Source organism: Symphalangus syndactylus, chromosome 12, assembly GCF_028878055.3.
Source record: "Symphalangus syndactylus isolate Jambi chromosome 12, NHGRI_mSymSyn1-v2.1_pri, whole genome shotgun sequence".
NCBI lineage: Eukaryota > Metazoa > Chordata > Mammalia > Primates > Hylobatidae > Symphalangus > Symphalangus syndactylus.
Window position 1 is genome coordinate 72,852,476 of NC_072441.2, and position 9,498 is coordinate 72,861,973.

At 39.8% G+C, this 9,498-nt stretch overlaps 1 pseudogene; it reads left to right on the top strand.

Moving 5' to 3' along the window:
- The first annotated feature begins 9,157 nt into the window (after positions 1 to 9,157).
- LOC134734964 (uncharacterized) lies at positions 9,158 to 9,256 on the top strand (annotated as a pseudogene).
- The last annotated feature ends 242 nt before the right edge of the window (positions 9,257 to 9,498 follow it).

The window sequence follows — 9,498 nt, forward strand, 5'->3', positions numbered from 1 at the left end:
CTTTTAGTCACTCTTGAAGTAGACTGCAAGGGTGACAAATGGTTAACTGCTTTCCATAAGAGCTCTGTAGTCGTGTTTCTCCATCAGCTCACACACACTAAGCTGGGAGCTATGTATATTTACTTCCATAAAACCTTATCTATAAGCTTTCCTGTTTTATTTATTTTAGCAAACTTTGTTCCTCATTTCTGCCCCTACTTTATTTTAGTAAGTCTGTTTCTTAATTATAAAAGTATTTTCTTATTACCTTAAAATTTTTAGGTAAATAGAGAAGAATTTAAAAAATCCACAATTCCAGCACTTTACCATAGCCATTATTCATTTTTTGTTTTGTTTTCTTCCAGCTTTATTTTCCTCGTATGTATGTATGTCTTTTTGTTTATCTATTTGCTCAGTCTTTTTTTTACATAGAATCATAATTTACATGCAATTTTTGTGTCCCCTTCTTTCACTATTTAATATTACAAATGTTTCCCATGTTGCTACATAATCTTGCAGATAAAAAATTAGGAATGAAACTAGATATAGATTTTGACAAAGTAAATGGGGAAAGGGCTTCAGTGACCTCCCATAAAGCAATAGATTGTGAATATCATTTGCGCGACCCAATTTTTCTCTGAGTTGCTGGGATTTGGAATTAGGATAAAGAAGACATAAGTGAGTAGAAAGAGGCAAAACAGCCCAATGTTTTTGGAGACCAAAGATTAATATGAAGTCACAGATGGCTAACTTCAAGATTCAAGACAATTAACCTGCCCTACTGAGTAAGTCAGTGTCAAGGCTACCCAAACAGTCCCCAGAAAAGGACAACTTATCACAGATATGGCCAGAAGGAGGGCTGTTTGGGAAACACTCCTCCTGGGGAAAGAACATCTTCCCATGAGCTGTGGAAAGTGATAAGTAAGTTACATTGTCCACTCCCATTTCCAGAGGGGTTTCAGAGAAGAAATGAGGAGGCAAAGCATTCTTCCTGTGGGAGGGGATTGTTGGGCTTCTTGGCTATGTTTTCTACTCTCTTGGTCCCTTCTTCCTTTACAGTTGCCCCATTTGACCCCACCCCAAGCTAAGAAATGTTACCCCAATGGGTTAAGTTGTCCTTACATAACCAACATTCTTCAATCAAACTTTCACCCTCTCTTGCCTTTCTTTGCTGACCTTCCCAAACCCAAGACATCCAGCTAGCTCCCCTGTGCCATCTCATCTCTGCACATCCACCCTTACCACACAGGGAGGCCAGTGCTGAGCAGCATCCGCATGCCTGCTTAGCAGCAACAGTGAAGCCTGATGATGAATAGAGGTACAGAGGTCTGTCCAGGTTTACTTCTTTGGAGCTGCTCTCCCTGTTCTAGGGAGACCCACTGACCTATTATTTGTGTCAGGCACTTTGTTCCTCACAACAATGCTGGAAGATTGGTATAACTATTTTCAAATTACAGATGAGGAAACTGAGGTCTGGGGATCTGTCTGTGTCAGAGATCCCCAACCCCCTGGGCATGGACAAGTACCAGTCCATGGCCTGTTAAGAACCAGGCCGCATACCCCCTGAACTCCACCTCCTGGTCAGATCAGTGGAAGCATTAGATTCTCATAGGAGCGCAAACCCTATTGTGAAGTGCGCATGGAAGGGATCTAGGATGCATGCTCCTTATGAGAATCTAATGTCTGATGATCTGCAGTGGAACAGTTTCATCCTGAAACCATCCCCACTGCTGCCCCACCTGTGGAAAAAATTGTCTTCCACAAAACAGGTCCCTGGTACCAAAAAGGTTGGGGGCCGCTGGTCTATGTAATAATGCATAATACTGTAGAGAGGTAAGAGAACTGAGAAAATACCCAAAGGTGCAGAGAAAAGTACAAAGCAAAATTATTCAGCATCCATTATCCCCAAAGAAGTATTGATAACTTTTAAAATATATTGCCTTTCATTGTTTCTACGTGTTCATCTATGTATATGTGTATGTTTGTAAGTAGGAAGATAACCCATAATACGTGAGTTTATTTTGCTTTACAAGATCAGGATTCTGTTATTTCTATGAGCTTGCCAGTACTTCCATAACAAGGTACCACAACTGAGGGGCTTAAATAACAGCAATTTGCTGTCTCACAGTTCTGGAGGCTAGAAGTCTGAGATCAAGGTGTTGGCAAATTGGTTCTTTGTGAGGACTGTGAGAAAGAATATGTCCCCGGCCTCTCTCCTGTCTTCTGCTGTTTTGCTGGAAGTCTTTGGTGTTTCTCAGCTTCTGCTGTATCACCCGAATCTCTGCCTTCCTCTCAACATGGCAGTATCCTTGGTGCATGTCTGTCTCTCCACATGGCATTCTTTTAATAAGGATAATAGTCATTTTGAATTAAGCGTCCCTCCTACTTCATTATGACCTCATCTTAACTTGATTGATTATACCTACAACAACCTTATTTCCAAATAAGGTCACCTTCCGAGGTAATGGGGGTTAGGACTCCAACATGTCAATTTTGGGAGGACACAATTCAACCCATAACAACTATTTGTACAATATTGCATCTTATTTTTTTTCTACTTACCATTCTATGTCGACATTTTTGTCAGGGGAAAGGACTGGCACGTGCATATGTGGGCAGGGAGAGAAGGCCCAAGGGGAGCAGCACAGTGGGGAGCAACCCACAGCCTTGGGGAAGGCACGGCAGGAGAAGAGCATGGAGAAAGGGGCAGGGGAGCTGTCAGAGCATTGACCATCACCGTGGTTTTCCTGTTTCACAGGCTTCCTGAGGGCTCCTCAGAAACATGTGTTAGAAAAGAAAAGCTTCCCGGTCTGTCCAGTCTCCTCCATGACCACAGTTTCTCACCCACATACATTGTCTAGCTTGGAATGGATCCTGGAAGGAGGACTCAAGAGAAACCATAGAAACAGACAACAGGAAGTAAGTGTGAGGGAAGTTTTGGAAGGTGAAAGTATTAGATTTGTCAACTGAGAAGCAGTATAATATTATAATTAAGCCCTACATAGAGTCAAACAAATGTTTTCAAATCCGACCTCTGACACTCATTTGTAAAATATTTTATTTTTTAGAGCAGTTTTAGATTCACAGCAAAATTGAGCAGAAAGAATAGAAATTTCTCATATACTCCCTGTCCCCACACATGCAAAGGCCCTCTCCATTATCAACATCCCCACACAGAGTGGTACATTTGTTACAGCTGATGAACCTACATCAACCCATCATCACCATCCAAGTCCATAGTGTAAATTAGGGTTCACTCTTGGCATCATACGTTCTATGGGTTTGGACAAATGTATGACACGTATCCACTATTACATATCATACAGAGTATTTTTGTTCCTTAAATATCCTCTGTGCTCTGCCTCTTCATCCCCTCCTTCCTCAACTATTGACCTTTCTACTGTCTCTATAGTTCTGCTGTTTCCAGAATGTCACATAGTTGGAATCATACAGTATGAAGGCTCTTCAGATTAGCTTCTTTAACTTAATAATATGCAGTTAAGTTTCCTCTACATCTTTTCATGTCGTGATAGCTACACTCATTTTTCTGCGAGATTTTGGGCATATTGGTCAGTCTCTGTAAGCTTCCATTTCCTCATCTGATAGTAGTACCTATGCATAGGGTTGTGGTGAGAATAAAAATGAGGTGATATATGTAAAGTACTTGCCATAGCGCCCGGCAGGAAGAAGTACTTACTGTGGTGCCTGGCACTTTGTTCACTCATTTATTCAACCAATATTTGTTGTCTGCTGCTTCAAGGTCTGTGCTGAATGCTAAGGATACGGTGTTAAACAAAACTGACATGGTTCCTGTCCTCATGGAAATTACACTCTGGAGAGAAAGGTAGAGATTTAAGCAAATAAATACACAATTAGTCTTTCATTTTAAACCATATAATAATTTGATTAAAAAACTATTTCTAAAATAGAAAAAATGGGGAAACAGATTTAATTTGGAGGGGTGGAGAGGGGATGCACTTAGGGAGAGCCACTCTGAGGAAGCCATATGAAGCTGAGACCTGAAAGTTGATTTGGAAATGGCCAGATGAAGCCCTTTGGGGGTGGGGGGATGTGGGGGGAGTGTCCCAGGTAGAGAGAGCAGGTCCTAAGGTAATAAAGAGCTCATTGGCCCATTAGAGGAACTGAAATATCAGTGTAACTGGAGTGAAATGAACAAGGGGGAACAGGGTGCATAAGAGGTTGGAGACATAGGCAGATTCCAGATCTTGCAGGGAGTCATGGGATCTCATTGGATGCCTATTCTTAAGAGAATGACGGGGACACAAGAGTCAAAGGAAGAATAATAAGAGAGGAAGGAAATCCAAAAGAGAGGAATAACATAGAATAAGGGGGCTAGAGGGTGGGTGGGTGAGAGACACAGAGAGAAGAGAGACAGAGCAACAGAGAGAGACACAGTGAGACATTTTGAAAGTCAAAAACAGAGAGGTTAAGGAGGATGAGGGCTAAGCAGGACTGAAATTTAGCAAGTAAGAAGTCCTTTGAGACCTCTGAGACAGCAGGTTCAGTGCACTGGTCAAAGTGAAAGCTAGATTACAAGGAGTTAAGAAGTAGTATATGGTGAGGAAGTAAAGGAAGAAAAGGAAGTTAGCATATTTTTTTAGAAGTATTATGATGAAGGAAAAGAGAAAGTTTGGGTGATAGCTTAAGTGAGAATTTCTTCTTTATTTTTATTTTAGATTGGAACTTTTTGAGCATTTTTCCAGGCCGAGGAGAAGGATCTAGTAGGTAAAGACTGAAGGCAGGAAGAGAAAGGAGAACTGACTCTGCCTCCAGGAGGCCTCATTCCTGTAGTTATTTCGCCTGCAATCAGAAAGTAACAGACTCCGGTATCATGATAGGGCCAGAGACCTAAACAATGTGCAATTTCGGTCATAGATATGGTTAATTAAAAGACTGTACAAAGTACTCCCATGGTTTTTAAAATTAAAACTATAAATCAATATAGTCATATTTTTAATTTCTGTATTTTAAAACAACTGGCATTTAAAGAATTTAAAGAAATTCATATTAGACATAATTAAGAATGTATTCTACTTACACTCAAGTGCTGTTACTAGCTCCCTTAATATAATCCTGGTTTCATTTTTGCATTTGATAGAATCCTTTCTTTGTACTTACCCTGGACCATTTATTTAGGCCAAAGCCCTCTTAGGGTAGCCCCAGATTTCAGGTCAGTTTGGCATCAATGGCTCTTTCAAAGGAATTTCAGTTTTAATTTCCCGGTTGCTCATAGCTTTTCTTCTGTCTCAAGAAGATTGAAAAGACATTGACCCTGCTGGGTTGATGGACTCATGGAACAAGCAAGTTTCATTTTGCCTGCCCAGTTTCCTTATCAGCTAGGAATGAGGCACATTTTCCATCTCACCTCCTCGCTTTTTCATACAGCAAAGGAAAAAAGATTACTGAGTCCTGTTTAGTTTTTTTAAACATCAAAGTTAAATATGCACATAGTTTAAAGAATCAAATAGTTCTAAATTACTAATTACAAGAAATAGCATTCCCCTACTCCACCCCTTCATTTCCCACTCCTCAGAGGAAATCACTTTTAATGCTTTCACTATATCTTTTTTTAGGGGGAGAAGGGAAATCATTGTATCTCTAAATAGCTACTTCTTAGTTTTCTCTGTTGACTTTCCACTGTGGAAGATGGGGATTCAGTTTTTGCCTCTTCCTATACCACATGGGCTTATATTTCTATGTCATTATTAAACTGATACTCAGTGTTTATATTACTATAATCAAATAAATACTATTCGCACCTGTGTTGCATAATAAATTATGATCACTTTCTTCAAAACTATTTTGCTTTCTCTGGAGTTAATAATTGTCTCATTTTTCATTTGCCTAGTTTTTCTATGCATATGTCACTAATTTAATCAATACTCCTCTCTAGTTGTTTAAGTCTCCTCTCAATACGCCCAAACAAACTTGGCATTCCATCAATTTCATCTGGAAGAGAGCTCTTCCAGAGCCTACTGATCTGCTCCTCTCTGGGCTGACTGACCTCTAGGCCTGCTGTACATCTGTCATCTTGGGACTTCCCTTCACCCACATCCTGGGGACTCTCTTCACCTCTGTGTTGAGTGCTCTGGTTCCTGAATTCCGCCTCTTCCTCTTTCTTGACTCACAGCACTGTTTTGGTGGAGCACATTCTTCAGTAGTTTCCTAAGAAAGAGTGCGGGGAAGATATAACATTTGCCATCAGTGCCCTGCCCAAATTCTCTTGGCATTTAACATCCAGGCCTTCAAAATTGCCAGCACATATGTCTCTTTGCCTGAGGGCTTTTTCTAGCTACTGAAAGTTTGCTCAGGAAGTGTTGGGGAATTAACCCCCTTTTCCCTGGGAGAGACCCTTAACCAATGACTGATGAGAGTTAGTAGATAAATATCCCAGCTTGCTCAACCATGAGGGGGTTTAACCCTAAAGCATGCTTTCTACACAGGTCTCCCAGAGTTCCCCGATGAAGTCAAGTTCCACTTGTTCACAGTAACTTGCAAGATATATTAACTTCCGTACGATCCTTTTCTAGTTACTTTAGTCTCCTACAGACGTTTCCTGGGGTCATCTCCCAAATAAACTAATTTTGGTATATAAAATAAATAAAAATATATTAATTTTTATATTAAATTTTTAAATTTTAAATTAATTTTTATATTAAATAAAAATATAAATTATATTTTTTATTTTCCATCTGTTATCTTTCTGCTTTCCTTTCTACTTTCCAAATCTACTAAGCTTTTTTTTATATTTTTGCTATCATATTTAAATTTCTAAGTTTTTTTTTTTTGCTCTCTAAATGTTCCTTTTAAAACATAGCATTCTGTTCTTATTTCATATATGCACTAGTTCTCTTATTTCTCTGGAGATATTATTAATACTTCTTGTTTTCTTTTTCTTTCAGAGATGCTGTCATTTCTGAGTTATCTTTGGAGCACTTCTCTCCAGTGTGTCAGGGTTTCAGAGAAGGCTTTCCTAATATTCAGGCTGGCTGTCAGGATTTCCTAAGTAAGAGAAGATGGCAGAAGGCAATGGGTTTATAATCCCCTGTTTTTTCCCAGCATGTTGTCCTTTCACACAGTAGTGCCTTGTCCCTTCTCTGTCTTACTCTTCCACCAGAAAATCCTGCATTCTTGGACATCGTGGGGAAGGGGCAATCCATCTAACAGCAAGAGGAAGAGGGGGCCTGGGGCTTTCACTGTTTCCTGAACTGATTTTCAATGCAACTTACTGTTTTTAGCCACAACTTCACCCTTATTTCCAAAAGTACCTGGTGCCACCAATTGCTGAGCATTTGGGGGATTCTGAAATGTAAAGTGAGTTGCTTTACCTTTCTCATCTGCAGGCTTAGGATGCAGCTTTCTCAGGTCTCTTGATTCAGTTACCACTCATTCATCTATGTTCTAGCTTTTATTTGTTTATTTGTTTATTTATTTATTTTTTGAGACACAGTCTCACTCTGTCACCCAGGCTGGAGTACAGTGGTGCAATCTCAGCTAACTGCAACCCCCACCCCCGACCTTCCCAGTTCAGCCTCCCAAGTAGCTGAGACTACAGGCACCCGCCACCATGCCCGGCTAATTTTTGTATTTTTAGTAGAGATGGGTATTTACCATGCTGGCCAGGCTGGTCGTGAACTCCTGACCTCAAGTGATCCACCTGCCTCAGTCTCCCAAAGTGCTGGGATTACAGGCGTGAGCCATTGTGCCCGGCCTTTTATGTTTCAGCTTTTAAAATTATCTTTCTTATTCTTGTCCTTTTTATATTCTTTTGTCCTTGTAGGTTTCTCCTTAAAAAAAAGTTTACCAAAATTCTTACTTGCTTACATATGCATAAAGAATCTCTGGAAACACGCATAAGAAAGCATAACAGTCCTTATTTATGGACAGGGAGAAAGTGGGAACTGAGCTGATGGGAGACATAGATGAGGGAAACGTTTCAGGCTGCCCCCTTTGTATTTTTCTGGTTTTAAAACCATGTGAATGTATCACTTAATCAAAACATTAAATTTTGGTTGAGTTCTAGGAGGGAGTGGAGCATGTGTTTAATCTGCTGTCTTTAACCAGAAGTCTCAAGTATTGTTTTTCTAAATTAGCAGCTTCAATGTTGAAACCATGAGAAGCTACCCAGCCAAAAGCCATTCCAAACAAATCCAGAGCCATAAGCAAAAATATAGACAAATTTGGCTTTGTGAAAATTAAAGATTTATGCAAAGCAAAAACCAAAAATCAAATCAAATTTAAAAAGATCAGAAAACCAAAAACAAATTGGGAAAAAATTTTGCAACAAGTATGACAAAAGGCAAATTTATTTTAAAATATGGAATTTTGACCAGGTGTAGTGGCTCACACTTGTAATCCTAGCACTTTAAAAGGCTGAGGCAGGGCTGGGTGCTGTGGCTCACACCTGTAATCCCAGCACTTTGGGGGACCGAGGCAGGCAGATCACTTGAGGTCAGGAGTTCAAGCCCAGTCTGGCCAACATGGTGAAACCCCATCTCTACGAAAAATACAAAACAATTAACCGGGAGTGGTAGCACATGCCTGTAATCCCAGCTACTCGGGAGACTGAGGCAGGAGAATCACTGGAACCTGGGAGGCAGAGGTTGAAGTGAGCTGAGATCGTGCCACTGCACTCCAGCCCAGGCGACAGAGTGAGACTTTGTCTCAAAAAAAAAAAAAAAAAGGCCAAGTTAGGAGGATGCCAGACTGCAATTCCAGTCTGGGAGACAAAGCAAGAACCTATTTCAAAAAAGATGAAGTTTTTACAAAGCAATTAAACACAGATAAAAATCTAATAGAAAACAACAGGCAAAGGGCATGAATATACTACACAGGTGAATACTTACAAATGGCTTTTAAATACATGAAAAATGTTCAACCTCACTCATAAATTAAAGAATGAAAATCAGGACAATGAGAAAATAAGTTTTCACCTATTAGAACAGCAAAATTATAAAATCTGATAATATACATTGGCGAAGTAAAGATTTGGTGGGAGGGGGAGTCTAAAATATTTTTAGTAGGATTAAAAATTGTTACTAAATTTGCAGTGCATTTTGGTGCTATCAAAATGTTAAAGTTACATTTACCTTTTGACGCTGCAACTTCACTATCAGACATGTGTCTGCTTGCCCTGGGCATTAAGACATATTTACTTGCTCACTTCAGCTGCACATATGCTAAAATTGGAAGGATACAGAGAAGATTGTCATGGCCCCTGCACAAGGATGACATGCATGAAGCATTCCATATTTTTTAAAAAATACATATTTACAACGATATCATTGCAGCATTATTTGTAGTCACCAAAACTGTAAGCAACCCAACTGCTTATACGAGGAAACTGGCTACATAAATTATAGTATATTCATTCAGAGGGATATTAAGCAGCCAATAATAAAAAGAATGAGGCAGGCCAGGCACAGTCACTCACACTTGTAATCCTAGCAATTTGAGAGACAAAGATGGGAAGATCAGTTGAGGCCAGGAGTTCGAGAC